The 7,115-nt window shown below is 40.0% G+C and overlaps 1 long non-coding RNA gene across 1 annotated transcript; it reads left to right on the top strand.

Annotated features, from left to right (window-relative positions):
- Window positions 1-1,832: 1,832 nt before the first annotated feature.
- On the top strand, window positions 1,833-6,900 carry LOC113844369 (uncharacterized). The gene is made up of 3 exons (XR_005266575.2): window positions 1,833-1,981; window positions 4,388-4,475; window positions 6,769-6,900. It is a non-coding gene; the product is annotated as an uncharacterized lncRNA (long non-coding RNA).
- Window positions 6,901-7,115: the final 215 nt, after the last annotated feature.

Below are 7,115 nucleotides of genomic sequence, written 5' to 3'. Positions count from 1 at the left end.
TTATTATTATTATTATTATTATTATTATTATTATTATTATTATTATTTTGCTATTCTAGAGCCTTTTCTCTCCCAGGAATCCCACTGTCCTGGTCCTCAGTGCCCCAGCAGATCACATACTTCGATTTCATGCTATTTTATAAGATATAGTTGAGAGTGGTGATTATATGAGGATTTATTTTTACTTTGGTAGTTGTTCATGGTCTGTGTTTGATGTATGGAGTAATCAGATGAAAAGATGGTCTCTCTCGTTCTTTTGCTCAACTTTGTAATTATTGGCATGTAGGTTAAAAAAGGTCTTCTGAATATTATAATTATATTTTTCAAAAGATCGTGCCAGTTCCAAATAACATGATCCTGTTACATATTTAGACCCATATTTCAATTTTTTTGGCATTTTGATATTTTGTGTCAGGATGTATCAGTCACATCCTGGCCACACGCAGCAGTGTGACTGACAGGACTGGAGGAACACACAGCAATCCCAGCAGTTCTCATTCTAAGTAAGATATATTCAAAGAGAAGTGAACACTCCTGCTTCTCATCTTTTTAAATGAGGTTTACCACTCCATGCATACCCTCACATATTCCATGAGTCCTTAGCTGTCACTAAAGCCACCCAGCTACATCCATTCCCTAGTCATACTACCATCAGTGTCTGCTAGATGTACAGAAGCTACCTACTTTGAATCTCATTTTCCTTGGATGGAGTGCTTTACAGTCACCAAATAAGAACAGTTTTCTCCTGTTTGCAAAATGTTACCTGCTGCTGAAAGCACCCATCCATACTGTGGGAGTATCAGGATCCCAGACCAGCAAAGAAAAAGCCAATTTCCGCTTTTATGTTGAATTCAGCATTATGAACTAGATGATCTTGCTTTTTGCTTCCAGTGTCAATGTCACTTTAAAAACCAGTTGTACTCCAGTTTTGTGCTGCAATGTGCCTGGAGGAGAGGTATTCCCCTAACTTACTGCTGGTGTTTGCTGTTTCATACTCTTGAACTGCAAATTCCCATGGATTACAAGAAAGTCTATGGTCTCTCTCTCTCTCTCTTTTATTTATTTATTTATTTATTTATTTATTTATTTATTTATTTTTCACTGAGTTACCTCCTCCTTACTTCTTCCATGTTTGATGAAAAAATCACTTTTGTGCTGAGAGAAGAAATAAGGCCCTGACCTCACAGCCAGGTGAAATGCAGCTCACTTTGCTAAAGTTTCCAAGAGGTTTCATCCATAAGCAAAATCAGCTCTTACAGACCTCCACACGTCATATGCAACTGCTTTTCTGTCAGCCTCTTTGCATGTGCATTATGGAATAGTGAGTTCAGCAATGATGAAGGGACATCAGCATTGCTAACAATGGTGAGAGCCAGAAACAGAAACGATGTGTCATGAAACACATTGCAAAACAACAAAAATGCAAGTGCCTTAAAACTGTGGGGAATTGTGAATGCTTACGGGTTAGATGGTGGGAGTGAGGGCACTTGAGATTATTTACTGGCAGACCTGTAGTTCCTGGCTCCTAGTTAAGTAAGACCTCTAAAGCAGTTGAGAAAACAAAACAAAACGAAATAAAAAAGCAGGCATGGCCTCGTGGGACTGATTTCTAGCTCAAAAGGCTTCCAGGCTCACTTAGCTGTGCTTTAGTCACAGAAGCCTCTCTTTCTCCTCACATTCGTGAGGGTTAAAGTCAGGCTGTGGCACCTAGGGTGTCAGTAGTTTGTATAGTTGCTCATTTCACTTTTAAAGGCCAGTTTCAGCCCTCCTGGCCCCTAGGAGCGCCCTGGGGCTGCAGCCGCCTGTCAGAGGGCAGCGGCGGGGGGGGGAAGCCGCGGCTGCGTCCCCCTCACACCCGGCGCTGGCAGCGCGGGCAGCGGGACCTCGAGGCTCTCACGGGCTCGGTTAGCCTCTGTCACCGCCCCAGCAGCAGTTCTCTCGAGTTAAGGACCAGAGGAAGTTGGTTAACAACCGGCTTTTGGTGGGGAGTGTTTTTTTTGATTTTTTTTCCTCAGAGTCGGACGGGGGTTGCTCGCCGCAGGTGGGTCGGGCTGGGCTTCGCTGCCGGGGCAGTCACGCACCTCAGCCTCGGGTGAGGCCTCACAAGCGAACAACAAAATGATGGGGCGGGGATATTCGTTCCCTGTGTCATGGCAGAGTTCGGGGAGGCTGGATGTGGTGGAGATTTATAGGAGAGGGAAAATGGCTGGGTGCCCCTATACCAGTCCCCTGCCAGGGGACCATGGTGTGAGGAGAAGGAGGGCCTGAGGGAGGCGGCGCCCAGCCCCGGGGTGACACGTCCCAAGAGCAAACGGCAAAGCCTTGTGTCAAAAGGACCTCAAACTTCCTCTTCTCAACCTTATGCCACAAGGAGCAAGTTGGCTCCTTCTGTGTTCAAAATGGAAATACCGACGGTAAAAGCAAGAGGGAAGAAAGAAGAGCTAAAGCTGTGGTTGACTTTGGGTCCATTTCAGTGCCTGCAAAACCTGTGTAGAGCTGGTCTGTTACAGAAAATACCTGGGATCTTACCTGGGGTTTGTATTTTAAAAGGGTATTTTATTCTCTTGAAAGCAGGAAAGCAGGTTGTCTGGAAAACTGTTGTAATGTGTTAATGTGTCAAGAACTTGAGCTTATTCTTTTGAATTTTGAAGGTTTCATAAAAAAGTTTTTTTAAATTTATTTATTTATTTATTTTATTAACACCCTCCTCCCCCAGCTTTAAAAGGCTGGGATTTTGTAAGCAAACACAAATCCACTAAAATGTCCGGACTTTGAGTTATATTCAAATAGGTTCTCTGAGCTTTCTCTTAAGGCTGAATTTGAAGCAGGGCGATCTGAAAAAAAACCCACAGGCTGTTGACAATATTTGGAAAGAGAAAAAGGCCGATTTCTGAACTGGCTTTGTTGATTGAAATAGAGCTATAGTGGTTTGTAACCACTGAGGACTTGGCCTGATATATTGAAAGCTAAAACACAGGCTTAACCTCTTAAAATCCTTCAGAAATATTTTTCCATTCCTATTCAAGTTGATTGCAGCCAGCTTTCATCTGTGAACAATACAGTCGTGAAAAACTCTTTTTCTGTCACACCCCTCTCTGTGGCATAAGTGTTAAGTAATATCCTGACAGTTTTACATTGTATAGCATATTGAAGATCAAATGAGCAGCAGCCAAGGAGAAGAAATGTGAATGAATGTATTACTTTAAACTAATGAAACTTCTTTGGAGTGCCTCATTAATGGTATATTAGCAGAGATCGTTCGGAGAGCAGAAGTGGGATTCAGATTTTGTGCTTCACTGGAATGAGAAGGAAAAACACTGTTTAAATTCCATTTTGCTTTACTATCTTGTCATTTGCTTAACAGTGTGGAAGATATTTGGTTGGGATGAATGGCACTTGTCAGTTGGATTTTTCATCTAGATGCTTTAAATTAAGTTGGTATTCATGGTTTTGAGTCATAATTTGCACATCTTATGAAATACTGTCAGTCATTCCACCTATAATGAAGAAGTCTCAGATACAGTCATATAATTGTTCTCTGCTTAATCTGACCATTAACCTTTTATGCTCTTCGCAAAATGATGATGAAGTGCTGGTGTTTCTTCATGATTATACTTGAGAATAAATGAGCGAGTACTGTGCAGCAGTCATTTAAGGTACTGAAATTTGGATTATGTTGGCATCCCTGCAGTGGTAGCTCTACAGATCCTGTCCTAGAGCCTTTCACTAAAAGCCCTGGGATGTGTCTAAAATACAAGTCCAGGACTGGTCTCGAGAGCTCGCGACTAGATGTGTTTCTTAGGCACTCTGTAAAGCTTTCTGTAAGGGAGTCATAGTACCATTTCATCATATTCATCATATTGCTTTAAAATTTGGTTAAATTAGACCTGTCTGGAATTGTTCACAAACTAGGTTAAAGCCAAGTGCTAATCCAGTGGAATTTCAGAATGTTCTTAAGCTTGTGTAGATGTCATTGTGAACAGAGCAGCTTTTCTAAATTCTTATACATCAAAGTGAATTAAGATGCAATAGGTTAAAATAATAAGATCTGTAGTTACTGATAACCCAATATTCAGAGTCTGGGCAGGTGATACAAGCCATGTGGTTGTTGTACTTGTGTGTGTGAAATCTTCCTTGGTTGCAAAGTAAGAAGTACAGAGTAAACACAACAGTAAGAATATTAAATTCTCAGTCTGGCCCTATCTTTGCAGCGTGTGTTGACTCAATGAAGCGCCAACCCACTGCTTCCCTCCAGGAGAAGAGCATGACTTTCACTGACTTCTCAGTTGTTTTTATCTCTAGCGTACATGCAACTGTAGTGAGTTCTCTTGTTCAAGATGTGCTGGTTACATGAGTGAATTCTGCTCACAATCTGTCTTCTCCTCAGGGAACAAGAGAGCTCCATTCTCCCTGGACCTTCAGAGTGCAGCCCTGTCCTAGAGAGGTGTCAGGAACTTAGCCACCAGCTTCTGAAGGTACTTGACAATTATCTGTGGAAGAAACCTAATTAATGATAACTGTCAAGAATCAAAGAAACCTGCCTGTGCATATTGACCTGTAACAAGTAGGAGCCATTTTGCCTTTCAGTGGTCAGCAAATACTGGCTGAGTTTGCTTTCTTAAGAACAGTAGCGGCCAGATCACAGTGTGCTGCCTGGCTAGATATAAGCCCTAGCTTATCAAAGACTGTGCTAAGATGAGTGAAGAGCTAAGTAAGTTCTGTATGAAACAGTGAGGGAAGTCTGTTTGGGAAATGGGCAAGCATCTCAAAATATAGTAACTGTGACACACATAACTCTTCTGTAATGGTCAGCAAACTTGTTTCTCCTTTGCAGAAGAATAATGATTTACATCCCACAGATGCAATCTGTGTTTGAGTTTTCACTGCAGAAATGACTGAATTGTCTTTTTTATTCCTTTAAAAAAAACCACACACACTAAAACCAACAAATAACCTGTAAAATATCTAGCCTGTATGTAGATCACAGTGGAGATGAAGAAGGAGTTCATGAGGGAAATCCCACATACGAAATATAAGCAATGATGTTTTCTAGCTTCACTGGAGTAAAAACTAGGTACAGTTTGATAAGATTTTTACTGGGAACTAGCTTTATTCTTGTAGTGTTGACTGGTGAACGTGAAAGCCATACTTCTGAGACAAGGTTTTTGTCTGTGTCTTGTGGGGGTATGATTTCTTGAACAGGGATAGCTCAGGGAGCACAAACAAAAAACTAATCCCAGAAGCAATATGGTTTCTACATTCAGAGGCTTCATCTACATTGCTATCAACTCCATTGTGCTTTGGGTGTTCTCCAAGTTGTCGTTATGTCAAAAATCCCACTGCATCACAAAGGTATAACATGTTATGAGCAGAGAACTTGGATTTCTGTCATGAAAAGCAAAAATGAAAGGAGATAATGTAGGTGGAGGTTGCCATGATATATTTCTGGTAAGTGATGCAAAAACATCAACGTACTTGAAAAAACACTACCTGAAGTATTTTATTTATTTATATTTTTTTGGTACAGACTTTGCAGTGAATTTCTATAGGATACTTTGTACTTGATTTTTTTGTTGTTGTTGTGGTATAGGTCTTGATACTGCAAAAATAATTTTGATTGAGTAACTTTGCTTACCTAAGTAATTTCAGTGAAAAATTCCCATATGATCCCTGAATATTCTTGTCGAAAACAATCTCTTACGTACGTGGTTACATCCATACCTAACAGTTTGTAAGAGTTTGTGATGTAAAAAAGACCATTTAGTACTGTAATTCCTTATCCCAGAAATGATTGATTATATATAATTCAGTTTTGTATTTAACCCTAAAGTAAGTGTTCATTTGTAGTATCAAAGAAAAATTTCAAGCCTGATTTTTACATGAGGAATTAGAGAACTTCTGAAATACAGCTTTCAATTTTCTGTGTGTATTTCCTGCCTTACTTTTTTCATGCTTGTAGGTAAACCCTCGTTTTTGCTGTCCTGGAAACTCCGCCCCCCCTCTTTTTTTTTTTTTTTCTTTTAAATTGGTTTGTTTATAGAAATAATAACCCAGCTTTACGAAAAACAAGGTCATGTTATTTGGGAGACAGAAAGGAAATAGAAATATGATACATTTTATTACTTCTCTACTTGAAAGATACAAGGTAAAAGAAACCAGCTGAAGAGAATTGTCAGTTGGGCATTTAAGATGGAAATGAAGTAGTTTGAGATGATACCATAGCTGGCAAGGGGTTCGCTGACTTTTGTCTGTGTCCCTTGGAGGTGGAGAGCTTAGATAAGTGCATAAGGGAGTAAGTATTATTATTATTTTTTTTTCTGAACTGTGATTGCAGATCTATTATTATGTCACTTTGAAATGCTATTTGTTCATTTTGTTTTGAAGGCCAAAGCCTCCACTGGATAATTCTCTTGGAACTTCTGCTACAGTATTTTCTAGGTGTGTCTGTAGAATAGTCTGATTAAAACATTCAGTGGTGTATGAAAAATTATTGACTGCTTGCCGCCCTGACTTCCATCCTCCTCATTTCACAATGGGACTAATTGCAGATCAGGGCTAGAAAAAACTTAGGAAGTGAGGCATTTTTCAGTCTGTCCTCAGCCACTACTAAGTTGCTGACAAACTGTATTTTCTCTTTCACCTGGCTGATTTTGCCTGTGTGCAAGCAGTGTAATCTGCACTCTGCTGTCAAAATGCAGTTTAGATGTTTACACCAGTATATAACTCACTTAGAAATAGAGTGATTGAGGTTAGACTCTCTTCTTTCAGGAATTTGGAGGCAGTACCAAGACCAGCATCCTGGTGCTCCTGTTTATGTTCATGCAGAATGGAAGGTTACCAGCACTGAGCAGAAATGCCTGTCATTTTGTGTTCGTATGAAAGCTAGTCCCAGAATCCAAACTGAGGTAAGAAAACTGTTCTGTCTACCTTGCCCTAATTTCGTTTCCAGAGATTTCTCAGAGTTCTGACTTAACAGATTGCCTGTCTTAGCTTTGTGTTTACTAACTCTTTATTTTCTCCTCTCATCCTTTAACTGACATCATCAGGAATGGCTTTATATCATCTTTATACTACTTACTAACTATTGCTTTCTCTTTTAATTCCTTCGTATTTGA

The sequence above is a fragment of the Anas platyrhynchos genome, chromosome 6 (genome assembly GCF_047663525.1).
Source record: "Anas platyrhynchos isolate ZD024472 breed Pekin duck chromosome 6, IASCAAS_PekinDuck_T2T, whole genome shotgun sequence".
In the NCBI taxonomy this organism is placed as follows: Eukaryota; Metazoa; Chordata; class Aves; order Anseriformes; family Anatidae; genus Anas; species Anas platyrhynchos.
The sequence above is the reverse complement of the archived record's forward strand: the minus strand, read 5'-3'. Positions and strand labels throughout refer to the sequence as shown.